The 26,713-nt window shown below is 37.9% G+C and overlaps 1 protein-coding gene and 1 pseudogene across 2 annotated transcripts in view; both read left to right on the forward strand.

The window, feature by feature from the left end:
* The window catches only part of GRIA3 (glutamate ionotropic receptor AMPA type subunit 3), a 536,255-nt gene that overhangs the window by 79,607 nt on the left and 429,935 nt on the right, over window positions 1-26,713 (forward strand). The gene's annotated exons all lie outside the window — the stretch shown is intronic.
* Window positions 20,749-21,227, forward strand: LOC118635995 (annotated as a pseudogene).

Consider the following 26,713-nt stretch of genomic DNA (forward strand, 5'->3'; position numbering starts at 1 on the left):
CGTCCCATACTCCACGTTTTAATGATTGTGGTTATCTGAAGTTTGTTAGTCTGTTCCCTACTTTCATGACTCTGAATATCTTTTGGTAGACAGCTTATTTTGTTCAGTATATTCCATAAATAAGTGATATTATGTCTTTTTCTGACTGGCTTATTTTGTTCAGCATAATACTCTCCAAGTCCCTCCATGTTGTCTCAAAGGGTAAGAGATCCTTCTTTCTTACAGCTGCATAGTATTCCATTGTGTAAATGTACCACAGTTTTTTTATCCACTCATCTACTGATGTGTACTTGGTCTATTTCCAGGTCTTAGCTATGGCAAATAGTGCTGCTATGAACATTTGGGTGCATATATTCTTCCTGATTGGTGTTTCAGGCTTCCTAGGATATATTCCAAGAAGTGGGATCATTGGTGGGTCAAATGGCAGTTCTATTTTTAATTTTTTTTAGGAAACACCATATTGTTATCCATAGTGGCTACACAAGTCTGCATTTCCACCAGCAGTGTGCTAGAGTACACTTTTTTTCACATTCTTACCAGCACTTGTTGTTTGAGGATTTGTTGATGGCTGCCATTCTGGCAGGTTTGAGGTGGTACCACATAGTCGTTTTAATTTGCATCTCTCTGATGATTAGAGATGTTGAGCATTTTTTTCATGTCTCTTGGCCATTTGTATGTCCTATTTGGAGAAGTGTCTATTCAGGTCCTCTGCCCATTTTTTAATAGGATTGTTGGTCTTCCTTTTGTTGAGTTGTATGAGTACTCTATATATTTTGGATATTAATGCCTTATCTGAGGTATCATTGACAAATATGTTCTGCCAAAGAATGGGATCTCTTTTCATTTTGATGCTGGTTTCTTTTGTTGTGCAAAAGCTTTTTAGTTTTATGTACTCCCATTTTTTTATGTTTTCCTTTCTTTCTCTTGCCCTAGGCCATGTATCAGTGAAAATTGTGCTATGTATCGTGTCTGAGATTTTGCCGCTTACATTTTTGTCTACAATTTTTATGGTTTCACAAGCAACATTTAAGTCTTTTATCCATTTTGAGTTTGTTTTTGTGTATGGTATAAGTTGGTGTCTAGTTTCATTTTTTTGCATGTAGTTGTCCAGTTTTCCCAACATCAATTATTGAAGAGATTGTCTTTTTTCCATTGTATGCTCTTGCCTCCTTTGATGAAATATTAATTGTGCATACTATCTTGGGTCAGTTTCTGGGTTCTCTGTTCTATTCCATTGATCTGTATGCCTGTTCTTGTACCAGTACCAGGCTGTTTTGATTATGATGGTTTTTTAGTATAACTTGATATCTGGAATTGTGATCACTCTCACTTTGTTCTTCTTTCTCAAGATTGCTGTGTCTATTCAGGGTCTTTTTTTGGTTCCACATAAATTTTTGGAGTATTTGTTCTATATCTGTGAAATATGCCACTGATACTTTAATAAGGACTGCATTGAATCTGTAGATTGCTTTGGGTTATATGGATATTTTAATGATTGTGGTTTTTCCAACCCATAAACATGGTATATTTTTCTACACTTTATATTTTCTTCTATTTTTTTCAATGACTTGTAGTTTTCTAAAACAAACAAACAAACAAACAAACAAAACAGCTGTTACCTCCTTGATAAAGTTTATTCCTAGGTCTTTTATTTTTATATTTTTGTTTCAATGGTAAATGGGATTGTTGTTTTTTTCAGTTTCCCTGTCTAAGTGTTCATTATTGGTATAAAAGAATGCCATTGATTTCTGGATGTTAATTTTATATCATGCTACTTTGCCAAATTTATTTATTAAATCTGATAGATTTTTTTATGGAGTCTTTAGGGTTTTTTTACATACAATATCATGTCATCAGCAAACAGTGACAGTTTTACTTCCTCCTTTCCAATTTGGATCCCTTTTATTTTTCCTTCTTGTCTAATTGCTGTGGCTAAGACTTCCAGTACTATGTGAAATCAGAGTGGTGAAAGTGGGTATCCCTGTCTTGTTTCTGTTCTTAAGAAAAATGCTTTTACTTTTTGCCCATTGAGTATGATGTTGGCTGTCAGTTTTTCATATATGGCCTTCATTATGTTGAGATATAATCCCTCTATTCTCACTTTGCTCAGTGTTTTTATCAGAAATGGGTGCTGGATTTTGTCAAATACTTTTCTATCTCTATTGATATGATTGTATGACTTATTTTTCATTTTGTTTATGTGGTGTATCACATTTATTGATTTGTGAATGTTGTACTATCCTTGCATCCCTGGGATGAATCCCACTTAGTCATGGTGAATAATTTTTTAAATATATTGCTGGGTCTGACTTACTAATATTTTGTTGACGATTTTGGTATCTATGTTTGTCAGGAACATTGGCCTGTAGTTTTCTTTCTTTTTTTTTTTTTTTTGTAGTGTCTTTATCTCATTTTGGAATTAGAATTATGCTGGCCTCATAAAAAGAGCTTGGAATTCTTCCTACCTCTTGAATTTATTGAATAGTTTAAGAAGAATTGGTGTCAGTTCTTCTTTAAGTATTTGGTAAAACTCTCCTGTGAAGCTATCCACACCCAGGCTTTTGTTTGCTAGCAGTTTATTGATTACAGATTCAATTTCCTTAGTTGTTATTGGTCTGTTCAAGTTTTCTGTCACTTCATGGTTCAGGTTCAGGAGACTGTGAGATTCTAGAAATTTGTCCATTTCACCTAGGTTGTGCAATTTGTTGGCATATATTCATTCACAATATATTTTTTAACAATCCTTTTTTTTTGCATTTCTGTGGTATCAGTGGTTACTTCTCTTCTTTCATTACTAATTTTTGTTTATTTGGGTTCTTTTTGTTTCTTGTTGAGTCTGGCTAAGGTTCCATCAATCTCGTTTATCTTTACAAAAAAACAGCTCTTTGATTCATTGATCTTTTGAAAATTTTTTTAGTCTTTATATTTTTTATTTCCACTCTGACCTTTACTGTTTCTTTCCTTCTACTTGCTCTGGGCTTTTCTTTTTGTTTACTTCCTAGTTCTTTCAGTTGCAGGGTTAAATAATCAATTAGAAATTGTTCTTGTTTCTTGAGGTAGGCCTCTACTGCTATGAAATTCCTTCTCAGGATTGTGTCCCATAGATTTGATGTTTTTGTGCATGCATTTTCATTGATTTCCAGGAAGTTTTAATTTCTTCCTTGATCTCTTTGGTTACCCATCAATTATTTAATAACATGCTATTTAGCTTCCATGTGTTTGAGTGGTTTTGAGTGTTTTTATTATAATTGATTTCTAGTTTTGTGCCATTGTAATCTGAGATGATGCTTGATATGACTCTAATCTTCTTGATTTTGTAGAGACTTGATTTGTGTCCTGACATGTGGTCTATCTTTGAGAATACTCCATATGCACTTGAGAAAAATGTGAATTCTGGAGTTTTGAGATATAATTCTCTGTAGATATCTATTAAATTCATTTGATCTAGTGAATCATTTAGAGTCTCAGTTTCCTTGTTACTTTTTGTCTAGAGGATCTATCGAGTGATGTCAGCGGAGTGTTGAATTCCTCTGCTATGATTGTACTGCTGTTGATTTCTCCTTTGAAGTCCTCCAGATTTTAAATGTATTTTGGTGCTCCTATGTTGGGTTCATACTTGTTTACCAACATTATATCCTCCTGTTGGATAGATCCTTTCAATATTATGTAGTGGCCTTCTTTGTCTCTTGTTATGCCTTCATTTTTAAGTCTACTTTATGGAATATGAGTATTGTTACCCCAGGATTGTTTTCATTTCCATTTACTTGGAAAATGTTTTTTCATCCCTTTACTTTCAACCTATGTGAGTCTTTCTTGTGAGGTGCGTCTCTTGTAAACAACATATAGATGAACCATGCTTTCTTATCCATTGAGTTACTCTGTGTCTTTTGATTGGAGCATTTAATCCATTTAACTTAAAGTTATTATGGATATTTACTTATTTATTGTCATCATTGCTTATGCCTATGTTTCTCTATTTCTTCTGCTTATTATTGCAGTCCTTTAGTATTTCTTGCAGTGCTTGTTTTGTGCTAATATATTCCCTTTTCTTTTCTTTTTTTCCTCTGGCAAGCTCTTTATTTCACCTTTTATATTGAATGATAGCCTTGCTGAATACAGTAGTCTTGAATTCAGATACTTGCTTTTTATTACCTTGAATACTTCATGCCATTCATTTCTGGCCTGTAGTGTTTCTGTTGAGAAATCAGCTGATAGCCTTATATGGGCTCCTTATTAAGTAATTTGTTGCTTATCACTTGCTGCCTTTAGGATTCTTTCTTTGTCTCTCATTTTTGGCATTTCATTTATTTATGTTTCTCTATTGACATTTAGAGAGAGAGGAAGGGAGAGGGAGAAATAGAAACATCGAAGAGAGAGAAACATCGATTGGCTGACTCCTGCCTGCCCCCCACTGGGGACCAGGCCCATTCCTTGGCATGTGCCCTGACCAGGAATCAAACTGGTGACCTCTAGGTGCATGGGTCGACATTCAACCACTGAACCACACCTGCTGGGCTCATTTTTGGCATTTTAAATATGATGCGTCTTGGTTTAGGCCTCTTTGCGTTCTTTATACTTGGGGCTCTCCATGCTTTCTGAACTTGTATGCATTTTTCTTTCACCATATTAGGGAGGTTTTCTCCCACTATTTCTGCAATTGTATTCTCTAACCCTTCCTTATTTTCCTCTTCTTCTTCTTCTTCTTTTTTTTTTAATAAATTATTTATTTATTTTTTTGTTACAGATATTTTACATTTTTTACCCCATTGGGACCCCCCACCCCACCCCACCTCAGCCCCGTCCCCGGCATAGTTGTCCATGTCCATTGGTCATGCATACATGCATATAAGTTCTGTGGTTTATCTCTTCCCACCCCACCACCCCCTCTTCTGAGGGATGCCAGTCTGTGCCCTACTTCCATGTTTCTGGGTCTACTGTATTCCTCAGACTGTTATGTTCATTATATTCCATATATAAGTGAGATCATGTGGTATTTGTCTTTTTCTGCTTGGCTTCTTTCACTTAGGATAATACTTTCCAGGTCCCTCCATGTCGTCTCAAAGGATAAGAGATCTTTCTTTCTTACCGCTGCATACTACTCCATTGTGTATATGTACCACAACTTTTTTATCCATTCGTCTACTGATGGACACTTAGGCAGTTTCCAGATCTTAGCTATTGTAAATAGTGCTGCTATGAACATGGGGGTACATATATTCTTCTTGAATGGTGTATCAGGCTTCTTAAGGTATATTCCTAGCAGTGGGATCACTCGGTCAAATGGAAGTTCAATTTTTAATTTTTTGAGGTAACACCATATTGTTTTCCATAGCGGCTGCACCAGTCTGCATTCCCACCAGCAGTGTATTAGAGTCCCCATTTCTCAACACCCTCGCCAACACTTGTTGTTTGATGATTTGTTGATGGTGGCCATTCTGACAGGTGTGAGGTGATACCTCATTGTTGTTTTAATTTGCATCTCTCTGATGATTAGTGATGTTGAGCATTTCTTCATATGTCTTTTGGCCATTTGTATATCCTGTTTGGAGAGGTGTCTATTCAGCTCCTCTGCCCATTTTTTAATTGGGTTTTTGTCTTCCTTTTGTTGAGTTGTATGAGCACTCTATATATATTGGAAATTAACCCCTTATCAGATACATCATTGGCAATGATGTTCTCCCATACAGTGGGTTGCCTTTCCATTTTGCTGATTGTTTATTTTGCTGTGCAGAAGCTTTTTAGTTTGATGTAGTCTCATGTGTTCATTTTTTCCTTTGTTTCTGTTGCCTTAGGTGATGTATCAGTGAAAATTCTGCTCCGTATGATGTCCAAAATTTTGTTGCCTACATTTTCTTCTAGAATTTTTATGGATTCACGGGTCACATTTAAGTCTTTTATCCATTTTGAGTTTATTTTTGTGTATGGTGTAAGTTGATGGTCTAGTTTCATTTTTTTTGCATGTAGCTGTCCAATTTTCCCAAGACCATTTATTAAAGAGGCTGTATTTACTCCACTGTATGCTATTGCCACCTTTGTCAAATATTAATTGAGTGTATTGCCTTGGGTCCATTTCTGGGATTTCAGTTCTGTTCCACTGGTCTATATGCCTGTTCTTGTGCCAGTACCAAGCTGTTTTGGTTACAGTCGCTTTGTAGTATAACCTGATATCTGGTATTGTGATCCCACCTACTTTGTTCTTTTTTTTTCAAGATTGCTGTGGCTATTTGGGGTCTTTTTTGGTTCCATATGAACTTTTGAAGTATTTGTTCTAGTTCTATGAAATATGTCGTTGGTATTTTGATGGGGATTGCATTGAATCTATAGATTGCTTTGTGTAATGTGGACATTTTAATGATGTTAATTCTCCCAATCCATGAAGAGGGTATGTGCTTCCACTTTTTGATATCTTCCTCTATTTCTTTTTTCAATGACCTGTAGTTTTCTGCAAATAGGTCCTTTACTTCTCTGGTTAAGTTTATTCCTAGGTATCGTAATTTTTTTGGTGCGATGGTAAATGGGATTGTTTTTTCAGTTTCTGTTTCTGTGAGTTCATCATTGGTGTACAAGAATGCCATCGATTTCTTGACGTTAATTTTGTATCCTGCTACTTTGCCAGATTCATTTCTTAAGTCTAATAGATTTTTGATGGAGTCTTTAGGTTGTTCTATATATAATATCATGTCATCTGAAAATAATGACAGTTTCACTTCCTCCTTTCCAATTTGGATCCCTTTTATTTTTTCTTCATGTCTCATTGCTGTGGCTAAGACTTCCAGTACAATGTTAAATAAGAGTGGCGAAAGTGGCCATCCCTGTCTTGTTCCTGTTCTTAATGGAAATGTTTTTAGCTTCTGTCCATTGAGTATGATGTTGGCTGTAGGTCTTTCATATATGGCCTTTATTACGTCGAGATATGATCCCTCTATTCCTACATTGCTGAGCGTTTTTATCAGAAATGGATGCTGGATTTTGTCGAATGCTTTTTCAGCATCTATTGATATGATCATGTGGTTTTTTTTCTTCATTTTGTTTATGTGATGTATCACGTTTATTGATTTGCGAATATTGTACCAGCTTTGCATCCTTGGAATGAATCCCACTTGGTCATGGTGAATAATTTTTTTGATGTATTTCTGGATCCGATTTGCTAATATTTTTTTCAGGATTTTGCCGTCTATGTTCATCAGGGATATTGGCCTGTAGTTTTCTTTCTTCCTAGTGTCTTTTTCTGGTTTTGGAATTAGAATTATGCTGGCCTCATAGAACATGTTTGGAAGTCTTCCTTCTTCTTGAATTTTTTGAAATAGTTTCCTGAGAATGGGTGTTAGTTCTTTTTTGAATGTTCAGTAAAACTCCCCCGTGAAGCCATCTGGGCCTGGGCTTTTGTTTGCTGGGAGAGTCTTGATTACCTCTTCAATTTCCTTAGTTGTTATTGGTCTGTTCAAGTTTTCTATCTCTTCCGGGAATAGTTTTGGGAGACTGTGTGTTTCTAGAAATTTGTCCATTTCGCTTAGATTGTCGAATTTGTTGCCATATAGTTGTTCGTAGTAGTTGTTAACGATTTTTTGTATTTCCGTGGTGTTGGTTGTTACTTCTCTTTCATTTCTGATTTTGTGTATTTGGGTTCTCTCTCTTTGTTTCTTGGTGAGTCTAGCTAAGGGTCCATCAATCTTGTTTAGCTTTTCGAAAAACCAGCTCTTTGTTTCATTGATCCTTTGAATTGTTTTTTTGGTCTCTATGTCATTTATTTCTGCTCTGATCTTTACTATTTCCTTCCTTCTACTTGCTCTGGGGTTTTCTTTTTGTTTGCTTTCTAATCCTTTAAGTTGTGAAGTTAGACAGTCAATTAGAAATTTTTCTTGTTTTTTGAGGTAGGCTTGTAGTGCTATGAACTACCCTCTCAGAACTGCTTTTGCTGCATCCCATAGATTCTGTGTTGTTGTGTGTTCATTTTCATTGGTTTCCAGGAAGTTTTTAATTTCTTTGTTAATCTCCTCGGTGACCCATTCATTGTTTAATAACATGCTATTTAGCCTCCATGTGTTGAAATGTCTTTGCATGTTCTTGTTGCAATTGATTTCTAGTTTCATGCCATTGTGATCTGAGAAGATGCTTGATATGATTTCAATCTTCTTGAACTTGTAGAGATTTAGTTTGTGTCCTATCATGTGATCTATCTTTGAGAATGTCCCATGTGCACTTGAGAAGAATGTGTATTCTGTAGTTTTGGGGTGTAATTCTCTGTAGATATCTATTAAATACATTTGGTCTAGTGCTTCATTTAGAGTCTCTGTTTCCTTGCTAATTTTTTTCCTAGAGGATCTATCCAATGCTGTCAATGGGGTGTTGAATTCCCCTGCTATGATTGTATTGTTGTCGATTTCTCCTTGGAAGTACTCCAGAAGATCTTTAATATATTTTGGTGCTCCTATATTGGGTGCATATATGTTTATCAAGGTTATATATTCCTGTTGGATAGATCCTTGCAATAATATATAGTGGCCTTCTTTGTCTCTAGTTATGGTCTTCAATTTGAAATCTATTTTATCAGATATGAGAATTGCTACCCCAGCTTCTTTTTGCTTTCCATTTGCTTGGAAAATTTTTTTCCATCCCTTCACTTTCACCCTATGTGAGTCTTTTGTTGAGAGGTGGGTCTCTTGTAAACAACATATAGATGAGTCATGTTTTCTTATCCAATCAGCTACTCTGTGTCTTTTTATAGGAGCATTCAATCCATTTACATTTAAGGTGATTATTGATATGTACTTATTTATTGCCATTTTTGCTTAGTGTGGTTCTATTTTTCTTCCCATTCCTCCTGCTAATTACAGCAGTCCTTTTAACATTTCTTGCAGTGCTGGTTTGGTGCTAATGTATTCCCTTAGCCTTTTTTTGTCTGGGAAGCTCTTTATTTGATCTTCTATTTTGAATGATAGCCTTGCTGGGTAGAGTAGTCTTGGATTCAGATTCTGGTTTTTCATGACTTCGATTACTTCATGCCATTCTCTTCTGGTCTGTAGTGTTTCTTGTGAGAAGTCAGCTGAGAGCCTTATGGCATTCCCTTTGTAGGTAACCTGTTGCTTATCTCTTGCTGCTTTTAGGATTCTTGCTTTGTGTTAATTTGTGGCAATTTAATTATTATGTGTCTTGGTGTGGGCCTATTTGGGTTCTTCTTACTTGGGACTCTCTGTGCGTCTTGATCCTAAATGCCTTCTTCCTTCACCAAATTAAGGAAGTTTTCTGTCACTATTTTTTTTTAATATATTCTCTAACCCTCGCTCATTTTCTTCTTCTTCGGGGACTCCTATGATGCGAATATTATTACATTTCCAGTTGTCCCACAGTTCTCTTAAGCTGTCTTCCTGTTTTTTAATAGTTTTTTCCTTTTGTTTTTCTGATTGGTTGATTTTTTCTACCCTGTCTTCTAATTCACTGATCCAGTCCTCAGCTTCCTCTACTCTGCTTTTTAAACCTTCCAATGTGTTTTTCATTTCTGATATGTCATTTTTTATGTCTTCTTGATGGTTTTTAATTTCCAATTGGCTTATTTTCAGTGTCTCTATGTCCTTACACATGCTGTTCAGCTTCCTCAAGATCATGGCTCTGGATTCTAGCTCTGTTAACATGCCTAATTGCTCCATATTGATCTCATCTTCGGTGGAGGTCTCTTGCTCTTTCATTTGGCTTTTGTTTCTGTGTTTCACCATTTTGGCTATCACTGTGGGCTTTGGAGCTTGTCAAGTTTTCCCTGTGGGTGTTGGTGTTCTGCTTTTGTGGCTCCCTCTCCTGTGTTTAGATGAGCGAGCGAGGACCCACGTTGAACACCACTGTCAAGTCTTACTTTCTTGGTTAAAGTTGCCAGCCCAGGAAAGGTACTGTTATCCTCTAGGTTTTTGCCTGGAGGCTAGCAGTCGAGGTTACTTGATGAGTTTTGTGTTGTCAGTTGATTGAAAAGCTCCCTCAGGTGCTTAGCACAACGGGATTTCCTGAGGGTGGGGCAGATGCTGGTTGTTAATGAGCCTCAATTAGCACGTCAATGGCCCACAGGGTGGGGTTGGATCTCCGAGGGAGGGCTGCTGCCTCTCCTCAGAACCTTGGGAAGGAGCAATATGCCCACCGTCCTGCGTGGCTGCACTCAGCCAAAGCTCTGAGCGCCCTCCAAATCCCGCTTGTCCCAACACAGTTCCAGTCCAGTCTGCCCTCCCTCTGCCGGAGCCCAAGGTGAGTGGCTGTGGCTGTTTTAGCCTCTGTCCTGGCTCTGCGCTGTGGAGCCGCCTGGGAGTGTAATCTGAGGGCGCTGTTCCCAGCTAAGGCTGCTGCGGAGCTGCCGACTGTGGGCTCCCAGCCCCCGTGTCGCACCTTCGCAAGCCTACCAGGATCGAGTCAGTGTCACTCATTGTATGGTCCTCGCAAGCTGCTTTTCTGTTGGTTTTTCCTGTTGATTTGTCTGTGTTATAGTTGTAATTCCAGTTTGGTACTGCGAGATGGTCTGTGTAGCTTCTGTTCACTCCGCTGCCATTTTTCCTTCTTATTTTCTTCTTCTTTTGGAACTCTTATTATGTGGATGTTTTTATGTTTCCTGTTGTCCCACAGCTCTCTTAAGCTCTCCTCTTGATTTTTTATTGTATTTTCTTTTTGGTTGTCTGAGCAATTTTTTTTCTACCCTGTCTTCTAATTCACTGATTTGATCCTCAGCTTCTCTGATCTGCTGGCTATTCCTTCCACTGTACTCTTTATTTCTGCTATGTCATTCTTCCTTTCTGATTGATGTTTTTTTTTTTACTTCAAATTGGTTGATTTTCATTGTTTCTATATCTTTATTCATGCTGGTGTGCTTCCTCATAGACATTACTCTGAACTCTGCCTCTGATAACTTGCTTAACTCCATTTCATTTATCCCTTCTTCTGTTGAATTCTCTTGTTCTTTCATTTGGGGTTTGTTTCTTTGTTTTATTATTTTTGCTGTCTCAGTAGTTTTGGAGCCTGCTAAATTTTCCCTTTGCGTGTCAATGTTCTGCTGATTGTGCTTTCTTCTGCTGGGTTTGGATGAGTATGGAAGGGTCCATGTTATACATCAATGTCTTTTCTTAATTTCCTGGGTAGAGTAGCAAGTCAAGCAAAGATTCAATTATCCCAGGGCTTTTGCCTACAGACTGACTATTAGTCTTTGTTACTTAATGAGCCTCAGGTTGTAGCCCTGAACTGAATAAAAAAATCTCACAGGTGGGCAGGGTAAAAGGATTGCCAATTTGTGGGGCAATTGCTTTCCCCTGGGATAAAGTTGCTTTGAGAAGAAAATGGTTTCTGCAGTGTGCGTTAATAGCTCAGTGCAGGGACCCAAGCCCCATCCCTCACAGCTCAGACCCAAGCACCATGACACCCAACATTGAGAGTCAGGTCCAAGCCTCAAAGCCTTCACAATCTCATCTCTGCCTACTGACTTGCTGGTAGTCTCTAGCTGTTAATGATCCTCAGGTTGCCATTCCCAGGGGGCTAAGTGGTGTTAAATTCCCCAAAGAGGAGCAGTTGCTTCTCTCCCAGGCTAAAGCTGCTCTGATGTGAAGGGGTTTCTTCAAGAATATGGCTACTGCCTTGTAGGGGAGTGACTCAGCATAGAGCTGTTGATGGCCTCCTTCCCAGCCCTCTCCCCAGTGCTATGGACCCCCAACTCTCCTCACATAGCTCCAGTCCAGTCTGCCCTCCCTCTGCTAGAGTCCAAAGTGAGTGGCTGTAGCTGTAATTTAGTGCACTGGCCCTTCAGGTAAGTGCCAGTGTTTCCCATGCCTCTCTGCCATACAAAACCTCTGTTCTGGTGATTTTCTCAGCCAGGTGTCATGTGGGCGCCTCTCCCTGTTCCACCACTTTGTGCTGTGGAGCTGCCTTGGGGGTTTAATCCCTGACTTCTCTGAGGGAACTGCTCACATCTAAAACAGCTCTCAGATGCTGCCTGTGGGCACCCTGCCAGCACTCTCTTGCCTCTGCAGCTCCTACCAGTCTTGATTTGGGATCTTCTTTATGTCCCTGGCTATAAGGCTTCTCTCCAGCTGCTCTTCAGTTGGTTTTTCAGATGACTTGTCTTTATTTTAGTTGTCATTCCAGTTTGGTCCTGGGAGACGGTCTGTGTAACTTCCATTCACTTCACCATCATTTTCCCACCTCTAGATTTCATGATTGCATTAGAGTTGAATTTGAGAAAATTTTTCATCCCAGCATTTTAAGACCTGAATTTTAATCCTCATGCAGGTAAGGCAAATGATGCCTTCATACTCAGAAGAGAACATTTTAGATAGCCCAAAACTATCTCAACTTCCCCATGCTGCCCTTATCAGAGTTCAGACCTACTTCCCTTTTTATAAAGCAGCATGATCTCCAGTATATTTTACTTCTTCAGAAGTGTGGGTGAACCTATTAAAATAATTATGAAATCACTTATATGATTAAACAGTTATTTTTACTTATTAATGCCATACACCAAGGCTGATAATCAGTGTTTCAAGCTTCTAAAAATGTCATATCCTCATACTTTTGTATGTCACCTGAAATAATAAAGTAAATAAATAATAAATAAAGTAAACTTATATTCATAGAGCAGATTTTAAGTAATGCTCACTGAAAACAAATCCACAGTTTGAAGTAGAAATAAGAAATGGTGGCATATTTCCATGTGTATGCAGAAATAATATGCAGAGGCATATGTCAGCAGATGAAGAGTAGGCTTTAATCCCACCCAATTCTTGCTAGAAGTGTCCTGTCCACAAAGGCAAACAACTAAAATTATACAGCTGGTGCTAACCTCACAAGGAGCTTAGAGTCCTGTATCCCAGTTGTGAAAGAACGATACTAATGCTCTCAGAAGTCCTTGTTTCTGCCATGTCACCTTGAATGTGCCTACAATCCAGTAACACCCCACAATACAATTTTATCTCAAATTAAAACTAACTGTTAATATAAAACTATGATCAGTCACATGCATCATGATATAATAAAAGCTACTGTTTTAGGTACTATAGGTTTTATATGCATTACATCATTTAATCCTCACAGAAGCTCTTTGACCGAGGCACCATTCTTGCCATTTTTGTAGCTAAACAAGCTGAAAAATTTGGCCAAGGTCACACTGGTAATAAATTTTCCCCACAAGAATATAAGCTCCACGAAACAAGCCAAGCAGAGAAAGACAAATATCATATTATCTCACTTATTTGTGGAATATAATAAACAAAACAAACTGAAGAACAAAATCGACCCAGAGACATGGAGGTGGGGTACAGACTGACAAGCCTCAGAGGAGGGGGGCTGTTTGGGGTGGAGTGATAAACCACATAACTTACATGCATGTATGCATGACTAATGAACATAGACAACAAAGCTGGGAATGAGGTGGGGGAATGGGGAGGAGGGTGTCAATGGGGGGAAAAGGAGAATCATCTGTAACAAAAACAAATCAATAAAAAAAAATGGCAAACTAGAAAAAAGAAAAAAAGAATATAAGTTCCATCCACAAGGGCAGGGATTTATGTCTGCCTTGCTTACTGCCATATTCCCAGCATCAAGCATGATGATTGGTACTGAGCAAATGCTCAAGCAAATATTTGGTGGAGTTGGAGTCCAACCAAAGCAGTCTTCTTCTAGATTATACTTACTTACTAAACACACTGCCTCCATTGTCTCTATCCTTTCATTTAAGTTTTTATAATCTCTCAACTGAACACAACAGTTCTCCTAACTGCTCATCTTCACTGCTATTCCTACACCTCCCAAATGTTGTAATCTTCCTGATATAATACTTAAGCTTAGTGGCACCCATAACTGAACAGTCTTCCAGATGCCCAGGCACTGCTTGGTCATCATTGAGGCATTTCCGGTAGTTCCAGGTTCAGACCCTAGGTCTGACATTTGCTACTTTGCGATATTGGTCAAGTTATGTTACTTCTCTGAGCTTCATATATATATATATATATATATATATATATATATATATATATATATATATATATTTATATATATATATTTATCTTTGAAATGGGAGTCACATGAAAAATTACTTGCTTTCTCTGAGACTCAGTTTCTTGTTTATCTTCCAAGATAAAATCTTCTAGCTTGCAAGCCTTCATGACTAACAGACAGGTATCCCATCCCTAATTGCTTACCTCCTCTTACAAAAGTCCTGTTTTGAGAATTTGCTAGACCTTCCAGTTACTAAGGAATCTGCCTGCATTTCCCACATATGCAGAATTCAATGAATTCTTATCTCTTTTGAAGAGTCATTCCTACTATTTCTGCCTTTGTCCCTAAGTCCTTTTATGCTTAAGATCTAAAAATGAAAGAATGAGCATGATGTCTTCTGCCAGGGAATTTGATAATCAGAGTTGGAAACTATGAATAGTAAGTATTTGAGAAATACTAGCTATATAAACTCGTTAGCTTGTTGATAGGAGCTAGAAGCACTCCTATGAATAATTCCTATATACTTACTTTTTTCATGTTTTCCTTTTTTTTTTGAAAGGAAAGACTCCACTAAAATTAGAAAACTAATGGCCCTTGTGTTATAGCCAGAAATATTCCACTCATTTTCTTCTTGGGTCCTTCCATTTTCATGAGTTAACACAATGGGGCTTCAGAAAAATAGTGCCATTCTTGTAGATGAACATCATGCTGTTGTCCCGGAATCTTATGAGCAACCAGCCTTATAGGTGCTGCCACTTGAGTGCCAGAGTATTTATTACTTAATTGTTGTCATCCTGGAAGTGTAGGGGTAAGAAATTAAGTATTCTGCCAAATTATCCTGTCCTTGACTATTCTCTTCAGCATTTTTGTCAATAACTTGGATAGTGCTATCTAAGGCAGGCTGATCAAAGTTATAGATGATACAAAACTGGAGTGACAGCTAATAAGTTCATTAACCAAATCAAGATTTAAAAGTCTGGGTTAAAACTCTGAGGACATTTTAAAAACTTAAAGGTACCCAAAATAAAAAAAAAAAAAAGGTGTTCAGGTACAAAAAATTAACAGTACATATCCAAGGTTGGGTGAAGCCTAGCTTGGCAGATATTCCTTGACAAAATAACTGGGATATAAATTCAAGACCACAAAGTAAGAGTAGATGTCCTTGAATTCTACAATTAATTGGTTTAAAATATCAATGAATCAATGTCATCCTAGGCTATACTAATAAATATATGATGTCTAGTTCAAAATGGGCAGTGGGGAGCATCAGTTCACTGTCTATTGGAGAAGTACAACCTCACTTACTGTGTGGTACTGAGTACTAGACAGCAGACTCTAAGGGTGACATTTAACAAATTGAAACACATCAAGAGAAAGATGGCCAGAGTGTTGACGACCTGGGATCTAAGACATACATCTGAAGTGCTAGAGATAATTATGCTGAAGAAGAAAAGACACAGACAGGTGGGACATATATCTCCAGATGTTTAAAGTCCTGCCATTAGAAGAGCGAGTAGATATTTTTTGTGAGCTTCAGATGTAAAGGTGGTGAAAGTTTAGAGAGACCATCATGAGAAGTGTTCAAGAGGAGATGAAATGCCCACCTGTCAATCAAACTATAGAGGGGATTTTCACGCTAATTCAGAGACTGAAGCAGTTAAACCAGGACATTAAACCCAATATTGGATATCTGATGCTCAGGAATTCAAGCAGAATGGGAAATAAAAAAAATGTCTTTCTGTCTAATTGTTCATTATTGGTGTAAAAGAATGCCATCTATTTCTGGATGTTAATTTTATATCCTGCTACTTTACCAAATTCATTTATTAAATCTGGTAGACTTTTTATGGGGTCTTTAGGGTTTTCTACGTACAATATCATGTCATCAGCTAATAATGACAGTGGTGGAAGTCCAACTGGTACCCTTACAAACTAGCCTGTGAGTTTGGCCTCAGCAGGGTAGGGAACTTCCAGTTTCCAACTTCTCTCATCATCTCTGAGTACATTACTTTCACAAACAGCAACAGAATCATCCCCATGTCACATTCCTAGTCCTCACACTACTCCCCAAGGCTTTTACCCAAAAGGATTTGTACAGTCACACCTTGAAGATATTGCAAGTTTGTTTTCAGACCACAGCAATAAAGTGAGTATTGCAACAAAGCTATAATCTTGTTGCTGGTGGAGAGTTTTGCGTTCAACTTGTCAAAAATACACCTTGTTAAAACACTTTTCAATGAAGCGAAGTGTAATAAAACAAGGTGTGCCTGTACTTTCTTTCATGGAATCCAATCTACGAATATTTCTGACTCTAATACTGATGGTATTATTATAACTAGAGTAGCAAAGTGATATGTAAATGCAATAACTATCTGCAGGATGGACAAGTTCAGGGAGAGTTTTTAGAGAAAATTACATTACAAGCAGGCAGCCAATAGTGCAGTCCCTGCTCCCTGAAACTGATTAGGTTACAGTCCAATTACATCATATATCTGATCACTGCATACATTGTGGCAACATATTGGGATCAGGAAACCCTTCAATTCGGGGAAGTGGAGTATTCCTCTCAGTGCTTGATCCACTCGTAATGGGATCTCAGAGCAGAAATAAGGCAAAGGCAGCTATTAAAATAATAACTCTGTTCATTAAGAGCTAAGGTATTCACTGGCAAATGTGTTATGTCATTACAATACATCAGGAAATACAGTAAGAGACTACAAATGGCAAAATCTTTTTCTAAAGACACATAACTGGATTGTAAGTTCAAATAGCAAATATGCATTGAGGGCCAAGATAATTGGTCATTTATCTTCTCCTTATAAAAACAAAGGTTTATTTGCCCTCTGAATGGGCCAATAAAATTAAATTGGCACCCTGTGGTGTGTGCTGAATACGTAATAAAAAATCTGAAGCAGTAGAAACAAAAACAAAAAAGAGGAGAAAAGCCAAAGTAGAAAATTCTGAACAGTGTAGAAAAAAAACTATGTAGGAAAAAAATGCAGTTACAAGTAATACCTCCTCACTGTGTAGCAGATCCCAGAGCAGTCACCTCTGCTTCGGAAAGCTGAGAGTCATCAAGTGGCTTCACAGTTCCTCAAAAGCATAGGCTGCTTGGCTTTGGGGTAGACCCAGAAGAGGGGAGGAAGAGAGGGATCAGGGCAGGGCCAGAAAGTAGGTGACTCTACACCGAAAAGGAATCACAAAATTTTGAAATTTTGAAACCAAAAGCAGTACTCATGGAAAGGAATGTTTTGTGGAACTCAAAATGTCTTTTAAAGTATATTCCCTGTAATCCTTCCAAAGCTGCTCATGCTGGTATCTTCAGAGAAGAATAACAATAAAACATCACAATACATAAGTATATAGTTATCCAACCACCAGAAAAAAAAGCCAGTGCCTGCTAACTGATGAATATGAAGCACAGTAAATAAAAAATAAAAATTCCCCCTGATATCTAATTTTGATGGCCAGATATATAAATATCTGTTTAATGAGTGACAGCACATTGATAATACTTTTCTGTATTAGCTGGATAGATGAAAGAGAAAGAAAATTGTGTTCTCATTTAATTATTTTTGCATCAAATATATTTACATGCTCTATTCAGAGAAATTATTAATTATGCACAAAATAATTTTGACTTAGAAATCTCAGAACACTTTATAGAAATTCATTGTATAGAATAATTCAGGTGGTCAAGATGAATAAGGAAAAAGATAGGGACGCAGAATGAATCCCAAAAAACACTTCCTTTAAAATGTCTTACAGTTTGAGGTTCTTAGTGAAGATGGAACTATCCATAGGTCATCTCTCTGCCTTCAACCAGGAATACCAGAAAGCCTTCCTGAACAAATTAAGTGTGTCTGTTTTTCCAGAGAGGAGAATTATTTCATTTTTTCTAAGGGCCTCTCCTAGTATATTTAACCTTTTTACAGACCAAAAGACCCTTTCACAGTTAAAGGAAATCTATGTTATGTTTCTTCTCTGTCTCTCCCAGGTACCTGACAAAGGACCCTTCACTTGGTGTGCCCTCAAATGACATTACTGCCTGGCCAACACATGTTCATCACGCCCACACCACTCTGGAGCTGAGACTCCTTAGGGACAGATGAAAACCAACATGAGAAGGGACATTAGCCAATATGGGAGCCTCAAGGGTGAACGGTAGTAAAGCATAGTCATAGAGTCACTGCGTCTATAGCATTGCTTTGGGGAGCCTAGATTCCATAAAGATTGATCTTTAACTAACTGCATCAGAGGTTTCATTTAACAGTCAAAAAAGCCAACTAGGACTATATTATGCAAAGAAACAAAAATCACAAACAATAATATAAAATTAAATGCTCATAATGACTAATTACTGGGACATTTGACTGCTTTTTCCCCCAGAGAGGGCATCTTCTATATGATTTCTGGATCATTTAATCAAGTGCAGTTGTGATTATTATTACTCTTATAATAATAAGGTTTTTACGTGAATTTATATTTTTACATGTTTTTTATTCATTATGGCTAATCCACAAAACATGACTTTAGGGTATAAAAATACTGTCTTGGTCAGTATGCTGTCGAAAAGTGAGAACTCAAGAAAAGGTAAAGGTCATAGACTGAGTCAGCAATGACATAGAAAACAGAACTGGAAAATTCTGCTTTCCAGTACCAATTTATATAATCAGCTCATTAAAGTTTTATACTCTGAACGATATATTGAGCCTGACACAAAACTAACAGAACATGTGTTGTGTTCTCCTGACTTTCCAAAATCTTCTCAACCACAGGAAAAGTTCACATTTATATTCATGAGGCAAGCAGTCCACAGATTGGTTGAGGCATGCTACAGTCAAATGTCAAAATGGGGGCTCAGACCAAATGTTGCTGGCACTTAGAGAAATAATAGGCCTCTTAAGGGATAAAATGGTCACTAAAAGCTCCATGCAGGAGGTAGCTTCAGGCATGTTTTGAAAGGGGGGCAAGCATTGGAATGGTAGAGATTTGGGAAATGGCATTCTAGGATGGGGATACAGTATGAACAAATACTTAGCAGGAGCAATGTATAAGAAGCATTTTGAGCATAGAAAGACCAACTAGGTTGGTGCAGAAAGTTCCTACTGGAGAATTGTTAAGAGACAATATTGGATAGATTATATACCCTAATGATGGAGGACCATTGGGTAGAAAACAAATATGCACTATTTATGGAGCACCTACTATGTACAGCTTTGTACATCATTTTTTCCTAATGTGAATTTCAGGCTGAAAGGTTTAGCCTATATCTGACAGACAATAGGGAGCTGAGGGCCCAGTCACTGGGTCCCAATACCTATAATAAGACAGAATGTGTGCTTAGTTGCCTCACTCACATATCCTTGGCCAACCTCTAAGGATTTACAGGAGTGTTTTTTGGTTGTTGTTGTTGTTGTATTTATGATAAAATACACAGCTTCTCTAAAAAAAAAAAAAAAAAAAAGAAAGAAAAAGAAAAAAAAAAACGCCATTGTTATCTGAAAATATAAAACTTTTACTTTTGCATATCATTTCACAAAGAAAATTAGAGGCATAATTTCTCTTCCTCTTGAAACAAACAGACAACTCTGACATGGTCAAATGTATTCACTGGCGGCACATAAAAGCTAAAAGTTTAATAACTGAGCAGCAAAGTGCTAGAGGGGACTGCTTTGTCTAAAGCTGAAATTGCATTCTATGAGGTACACATGTTTACTTCACTCTAGCTATTTCTACCTATTTTTAGTTATATTCTTCCCTGCAAGTTAAGCACTTTGGGAGACACAGTGTTACTTTAAAACCACTGAAGAATCATCTGCAATATCCATGGAAGAGGACTCAGTTGTTCTGTGTTGTTGCAAGACATTAAAGTAGGGATCCGCTGGAATCACCCTTTGCATCACTGGTTTTCAGAATGCAAATGGATTGAGTTCTAAAAGAAGATGTGTAATCTGGCTGGCATACAGGTGGCCTGGGTAGCAGAGCTGTCCATTATAGCACATATACTCCAGGCTAAAACTGAAGGACTGTACAACACTGAATCTAACCCCATGGCATGCTCATGCTTCCATGGGAAAATACACTCAGTCCCAACTCGAAAACTCAGTAACACATGTTCCCTAATCACTTCCATCTCAGATAGTGGAAACAAAGATTCCTCCAGTTCCCATTCCCAGGTGGCAATTCAATGGGACACCAGCTGCATGGAGGTAGGGTAAATTAATATGGAGGGTAGGAGGGTCAAGGGAGAAGGGATGGATTGGGAAAACAAAAGTAGGAATAAGATGGTACTCCTCCAGGAGGAGACAAACAGTGAGAAGATAATAGTTGTAGACATAACTAGTGCTAGACTTGGGACAGGGCATGGACCAACAATGGTGTAAAGTGGTAAAGAAATACATTTTATTTAATGACTCACAACACACATATTTGATAATCAATTCAAAAGTTTTATGAAACAATATTTACTTACTACATGGATATACTTTGGCATTTTTCTATTTTATTTTATTTATTTTTAAAGGCCAAATCATGACTACTATATTGATTTTATAACCCACTAGTTGGGGAAGGAGGATTAGTTTTCCCTTATATTTCCCTTTCTCCCTTATCAGTCATAGACTGTGACCTAGAATAAGTCAAAAGTGAGGTTGAAAAAACAGGGGCTACAATAAGCATGGTAAAGGTAAGGTCCAGGTAGTACACGAGGAAAAGAAAAAAGTGGGGAAGAAAGGTGAGGTCTTGCTATCTCTGGGCCAGCTATGAATGTCATATGAAAGGAAACTTAGCCTTGTCATGAAGGTGGTGCTGAAAGCAAAGAAGGAAGCCCCTGCTCCTCCCGAAGCCAAAGCCAAAGCAAAGGCTTTGAAGGTAAAGAAAGCAGTGTTAAAAGGCATCCACAGCCATGCACACAAAACAAAGATCCACCTGTCACCAACCTTCTGATGGCTGAAGACACTGAGGTTCCAAAAGCAGCCTAAATATCTTCAGAAAAGCACCCCCAGAAGAAACAAGCTTGATCACTATGCCATCATCAAGTTCCCCCTGACTATTGAGTTAGCCATGAAGAAGATAGAAGACTACAGTACACGTGTGTTCATTGTGTAGGTCAAGGCCAACAAGCACCAGATCAACCAGGCTTTAAAGAAGCTCCATGACACTGATGTGGCCAAGTCAGCACCCTGATCAGGCCGCATGGAGAGAAGAAGTCATGTGTTTGACTGGCTCCCAACTATGATGCTTTGGATGTTGCCAGCAAAATTAGAATCATCTAAACTAAGTTCAGCTGGATAATTCTAAATATAAAAATTTTACACTGTAAAAGAACAGAAAAGGATCTTAAGAGTAGAACTGTACCTTTCCACCCTCTGGCACAGTACTAGATAGTGTTCAATAAGTATTTCATAAAAAAAATATCTGCTGAGTTGATACACATAAGTTAAAGACTGAACATTTATGACTGATCAAAACAGTGAAGATGGGAACCTGCCTTTGGCAAATAACAATGTTGACAGGGTTTGTTACCTCCCCTTTGTCTCTGCTCTAATAGCACCGAGCACTGCCTTCAGATGGCAAAAGGCCCCCATTCTGTGTGCCCCCAAATAGAGTCACTCTTGTAGAAGACAATGAAAGACTCAGATCATTTCTGACCCCTACTACCCAGCCCTCAACATTTATGACCTGTGTCATTTTCCCTCAGTACCTGGTTCTCAGAATTAATCTAACAAACCAGTCCATACTGCAGTAGTCATGAGTAATACTGATAACACATTTCCCTTCCAGGCCACATTTGTCATTTAACAGGGAATTTCACCACCCTAGCCTATAGAGGTGGGTGTGTAAAACCTAGTAGTAATCAATGAAGAAGACAAATGAAGACAGTAAGACTTTCTAGGGGCCATTAAACCGTACTACAAGGCAATTAGCTACTCTGCCTAATTAGTGGCAATTTCCACTATTATAAAAGGACCCTACCCCAAAGTATGAATGTTGCTAGTACAATATCTAAAACAGAGTGAGTACTGAATAAACGATGATTGAATTAAAATCTAAAATATTTACTTGGGTAGGCACAGGAGGAAACTTTAATAGGACCTACTAGACCAGCACTGTCTGTGATGATGGAAATGTACTATGCTGCACTGTCCAATACATGTGGCTACGGAGCACTTGATATGTGGATAGTGTAACTGAGAAACATAATCTTTACTTTTATTCTATTTCAAATAATTTTAACTCAGATAACCACATATGGCTAGTGGCTACCAGATGGGACAATACAGGTCTAGAGAGTCATGAGACATGGGAAACACATTTAAAGCGAGTGCCTATCTCTTGTTAAAAAGCTGGGCCTTTTTCTAAATTAGCCCCAAGACCTGAAATTCCTCTTCCAAGTGATGCCCTTCTGTTTTAGTGGAAAAGGGTATGGGGGATTTTAGGGGCTTCTTTCAGAAGGTTTTGTTCCAGATTCAAACTAGAGTACCTTTAAAATAGAGAGTAGCTGGGCCCTGCAATGTCCTGCAAGAGCCATTGAATGTAAGCCCTATACTTGACAAGACAAATACCTCTGACTGGACTTCCTTGACACAAAGTTTTACACTAACCTAGAATGTCCTCCTTAAACAAAGGTTGGGGATTTACTTTTAAAAATCAAACCAGTTGCCCTGCCACTGTGAATCTGTGGTTGAGCATCAACCCATGCACCAAGTGGTCACCAGTTTGATTCCCGTCCAGGGCACATGCCCGGGTTGTGGGCCCAATCCCCGGGAGTGGGGGAGCATGCAGGAGGCGGCCAATCGATGTTCTCTCTCATCATCAATGTTTCTATCTCTCTCTCTCCCTAAAATCAATAAAAAAATAAATAAAAAAAAACACATTGCTTCCCATCAGGATTGCATTGGGGGAATGGTATAAGGCTGCTGACAATTTTTTTGAAGTCTACTAGCAGGCAGGGAAGATGAGGACCATAGATCTCTAGAGCTCATCAGAAATCAATTATTCTATTTGTAAAATGGGTAAACCATTTGCTTCCTGACAACAAAGGGCAATGAATCTGCTTTTTGACCTTAGGTAATGACATATTCCTTGAGTTAAAGGGTAGAAATAAATAATTTCCTGATTCTTCTGGTGCTTCCTTCTTTACCAGAAAGCACTCCTCTGTCTCATCTAAGAATTTTCTTTCTTTTTACTTCCTCCCCATAATACTCAATGATAAATAGCAAAGATACATGAGAGCATGATGAGACCAGGAGAGAAGAAAATCATTCTAGTTATTTTTTTTCCTGAAATCTAGACCTGTGGACATATCTAAAGAACCAAAGTCAGTATTAAGAATCATTTGTATTGCCTAAATTGTGAATATGCTAATTTCCATGTGCTAAATTGCAAATATGCATTTGGAGCAGACTGAAGAACTCTAGCCAGAGTATTTATTACCTAATTGTCATTCTGGAAGTGTAGGGGTAAGGAATTAGGTACCCTGCCAAATGATTCTGCCCTTGAGTATTCTCTTCAGCATTTTTGTCAATAACTTGGATAGTGCTACCCAAGGCAGTCTGATCAAAGTTGTAGATGATACAAAACTGGAGTGACAGCTAATAAGTTCATTAACCAAATCAAGATTTAAAAGTCTGGGTTAAAACTCTGAGGACATTTTAAAAACATAAAAGGCATCCAAAATAAAATAGGGGTGTTCAGGTACAAAAAATTAATAGTACATATTGAAGGTTGGGTGAAGCCTGGCTTAGCAGATGTTCCTTGACAAAATAAATAGGATATAAATTGAAGACCTCAAAGTAAGAGTAGACGTCATGGAATTCCACAATGAGTTGGTAAAAAAAAAAAAAAAAAAAAAATCAATCAATCAATGAATCATGGCCATCCTAGGCTATACTGATAAATATACAATGTCTAGTTCAAAATGGGCAGTGGGAAGCATCAGTTCACTGTCTATTGGAGAGGTCCAACCTCACTTACAGTGTGGTTCTGAGTACTAGACACCAGACTCTAAGAGTGACATTTAACAAACTGAAACACATCAAGAAAAAGATGGCCAGAGTGTTGAAGACCTGGGATCTAAGACATACATCGGAAGAGCTAGGGGTAATTATGCTGAAGAAGAGAAGGCACAGACAGGTGGGACATATATCTCCAGATGTTTAAAGTCCTGCCATTAGAAGAGGGAGTAGACATTTTTTTGTGAGCTTCAGATGTAAAGATGGTTAAAGTTCAGAGAGGCCAATTTGCCCTCCATATTATAAAGATATTTCTAATAATTAGACATGTCCAAAAGTAGAATGTACTGCTTTGGGAACCAATAAATTCACCATCAATGAGAAGTGTTCAAGAGGAGATGAAATGCCCACCTGTTAATCAAACTATAGAGGGGATTTTCACACTAATTTAGAGGCTGAAGCAGATAACCTAGGACATTGCACCCAATATTAGGTATTTGATGCTAAGGCATTCAAGATGAATGGGAAATAAAAGCATGTCTTCCTGACCGACAATGGACATTATGTTTATATGCTTTTTTAAATTATGAAATATTTCAAGTATACATAAAATAAGGTAACAAACAATCAATAATTAGCTTTTAAGAATAATTTTTGGTCCAGCCCATGTGGCTCAGTGGTAGAGCGTCGGCCCATGCACCAAGAAGTCACAGGTTCGATTCCCACTCAGGACACATGCCCAGGTTGTGGGCCCAATCACCAGTGGGGGGCATGCAGGAGGCAGCCAAATGACGTTCTCACTCATGTTTCTATCTCTCGCTCCCTCTCATGGCCTCTCTCTCTAAATCAATAAAGGGGGAAAAAAGGATAATTTTTGTTTAGGGGCCCAACTCACCCACACTTCCCAGCAATGAGCTGCAAAAAAAAAAAAAAAAAATTTTGATTGCTTTCAAGCATCATTCACAGTAGCCAATAACATGGAAACTACCTAAGTGTCCTCCAATGGATGTTTAAATAAAGAAGATGTGGTACATATATACAATGAAATACTACTCAGCCATAAGAAAAGAAGCTTTGGATAGTATGGGCATTTTAATGATGTTAATTCTTCCTATCCATGAACACAGTATACGCTTCCATGTATTTGTATCTTTTTCAGTTTCTTCAGTGTCATAATTTTCTTAGTACAGGTCTTTTACACACTTGGTTAAATTTATTCCTAGGTATTTTATTATTTTTAAATCAATTGTGACTGGATATTTTTTGTGCTTGTTTCATTTCTGATACTACATTATTGGTGTATAAAAAGGCAACTGATTTCTGGGTATTTATTTTGTATCCTGCTACTCTACTAAATTCACTCATTAGATATAGTTATTTATTTATTTATTTATTTATTTATTCATGGAATCTTTTTATTGTTATTTTATTAATTTATTTTTGTTACAGATGTTTCTTCTTCTTCCCCCTAGACACCCTCCTCACCATCTTGTCCCCCACCTCCCAGCATTGTTGTCTATGTCAATTAGTTATGCATATATGCATAAAAGTTCTTGGGTTTATCTCATACATCCCCTCTGTCCCCTCTTCTGAGGTCTGTCAGTCTGAACCATACTTTTATCTATGTGTCTAGGTCTTTTTTGTTCATCACCTTATTTTGTTAATTATTTTGCACAAATAAGTGAGATCATGTGGTATTTGTCTTTCTCTGATGGGCTTTATTGTTGAATGTATTACAGATGTCCCCCCTTTTTTCCCTCATTGACCCCCTCCTTCCATCTCCCACCCTCTTCTTGCCTTCCCCACACTATTGTCTGTGTCCATTGGTTACACATACATGCAATAAGTTTTTTGCTATAACTCTTCCTGCCCTCCTTCTCCCCTTCCCTTTGAGGTTCATCAGTCTAATGAACAATTTGTACTTTTTAATTCTTTTACCTTTTTTCACCCATGCCCCCAGCCCCCTACCATCTGGCAATCAACAAAAAGTTCTCTGTATCTATGAGTCTGTTTCTGTTCTGCTTGCTTATTTTGTTTATAGATTCAATTGTTGATAGATATGTATTTATTCCCATTTTATTGTTCATATTTTTGCTCTTCTTCTTCCTCAAGAAGATCTGTCAACATTTCATATAATACTGATTTGGTGGTGATAAATACCTTTACCTTTTTCTTGTCTGGAAAACTTTTTAGATGTGCATTGATTCTAAACTATAACTTTGCAGGACAGAGTAAACTAGGTGGCAAGCTGTTGCTTTTCATTCATCACGTTGAATACCTCTGTCCACTCTTTTCTTGCCTGCAAAGTTTCTTTTGAGAAATCAGTCTTACAGTCTTATCGGAGCTCCCTTGTAGGTAACTAACTGCTTTTCTCTTGCTGCTTTTAAGATTTTTTGTCTTTAACCTTTTGCATTTTTTTTAATCCTCACCTGGGGACATTTTTTGTTCAGATATAGTGGGAGGGAGAGAGAAGGAGAGAGAGAGAGAGAGAGAGAGAGAGAGAGAGAGAGAGAGAGAGAGAGACATTGATGTGAAAGGAACACATCAAGTGGCTGCCACCTGCATAACCCAACCAGGGCTGGGGACAAACTGCAACCAAGGTACGTGCCCTTAGCGGGAACCGAACCCTGGTCTCTCTGGACCACAGACCCACACTCTAACCACTGAGCCAAACCAGGCAGAGCAACCTTTTGCATTTTGATGATGATGTGTCATGGTGTGGACCTCTTTAGGTTCATCTTGTTTGGTACTCTCTGTGTTTCCTGGACTTGTATGCCTGTTTCCTTCACCAAGTTAAGGAGTTTTTT

This window comes from Molossus molossus, unplaced genomic scaffold (assembly GCF_014108415.1).
Source record: "Molossus molossus isolate mMolMol1 unplaced genomic scaffold, mMolMol1.p scaffold_m16_p_2, whole genome shotgun sequence".
Classification (NCBI taxonomy): domain Eukaryota; kingdom Metazoa; phylum Chordata; class Mammalia; order Chiroptera; family Molossidae; genus Molossus; species Molossus molossus.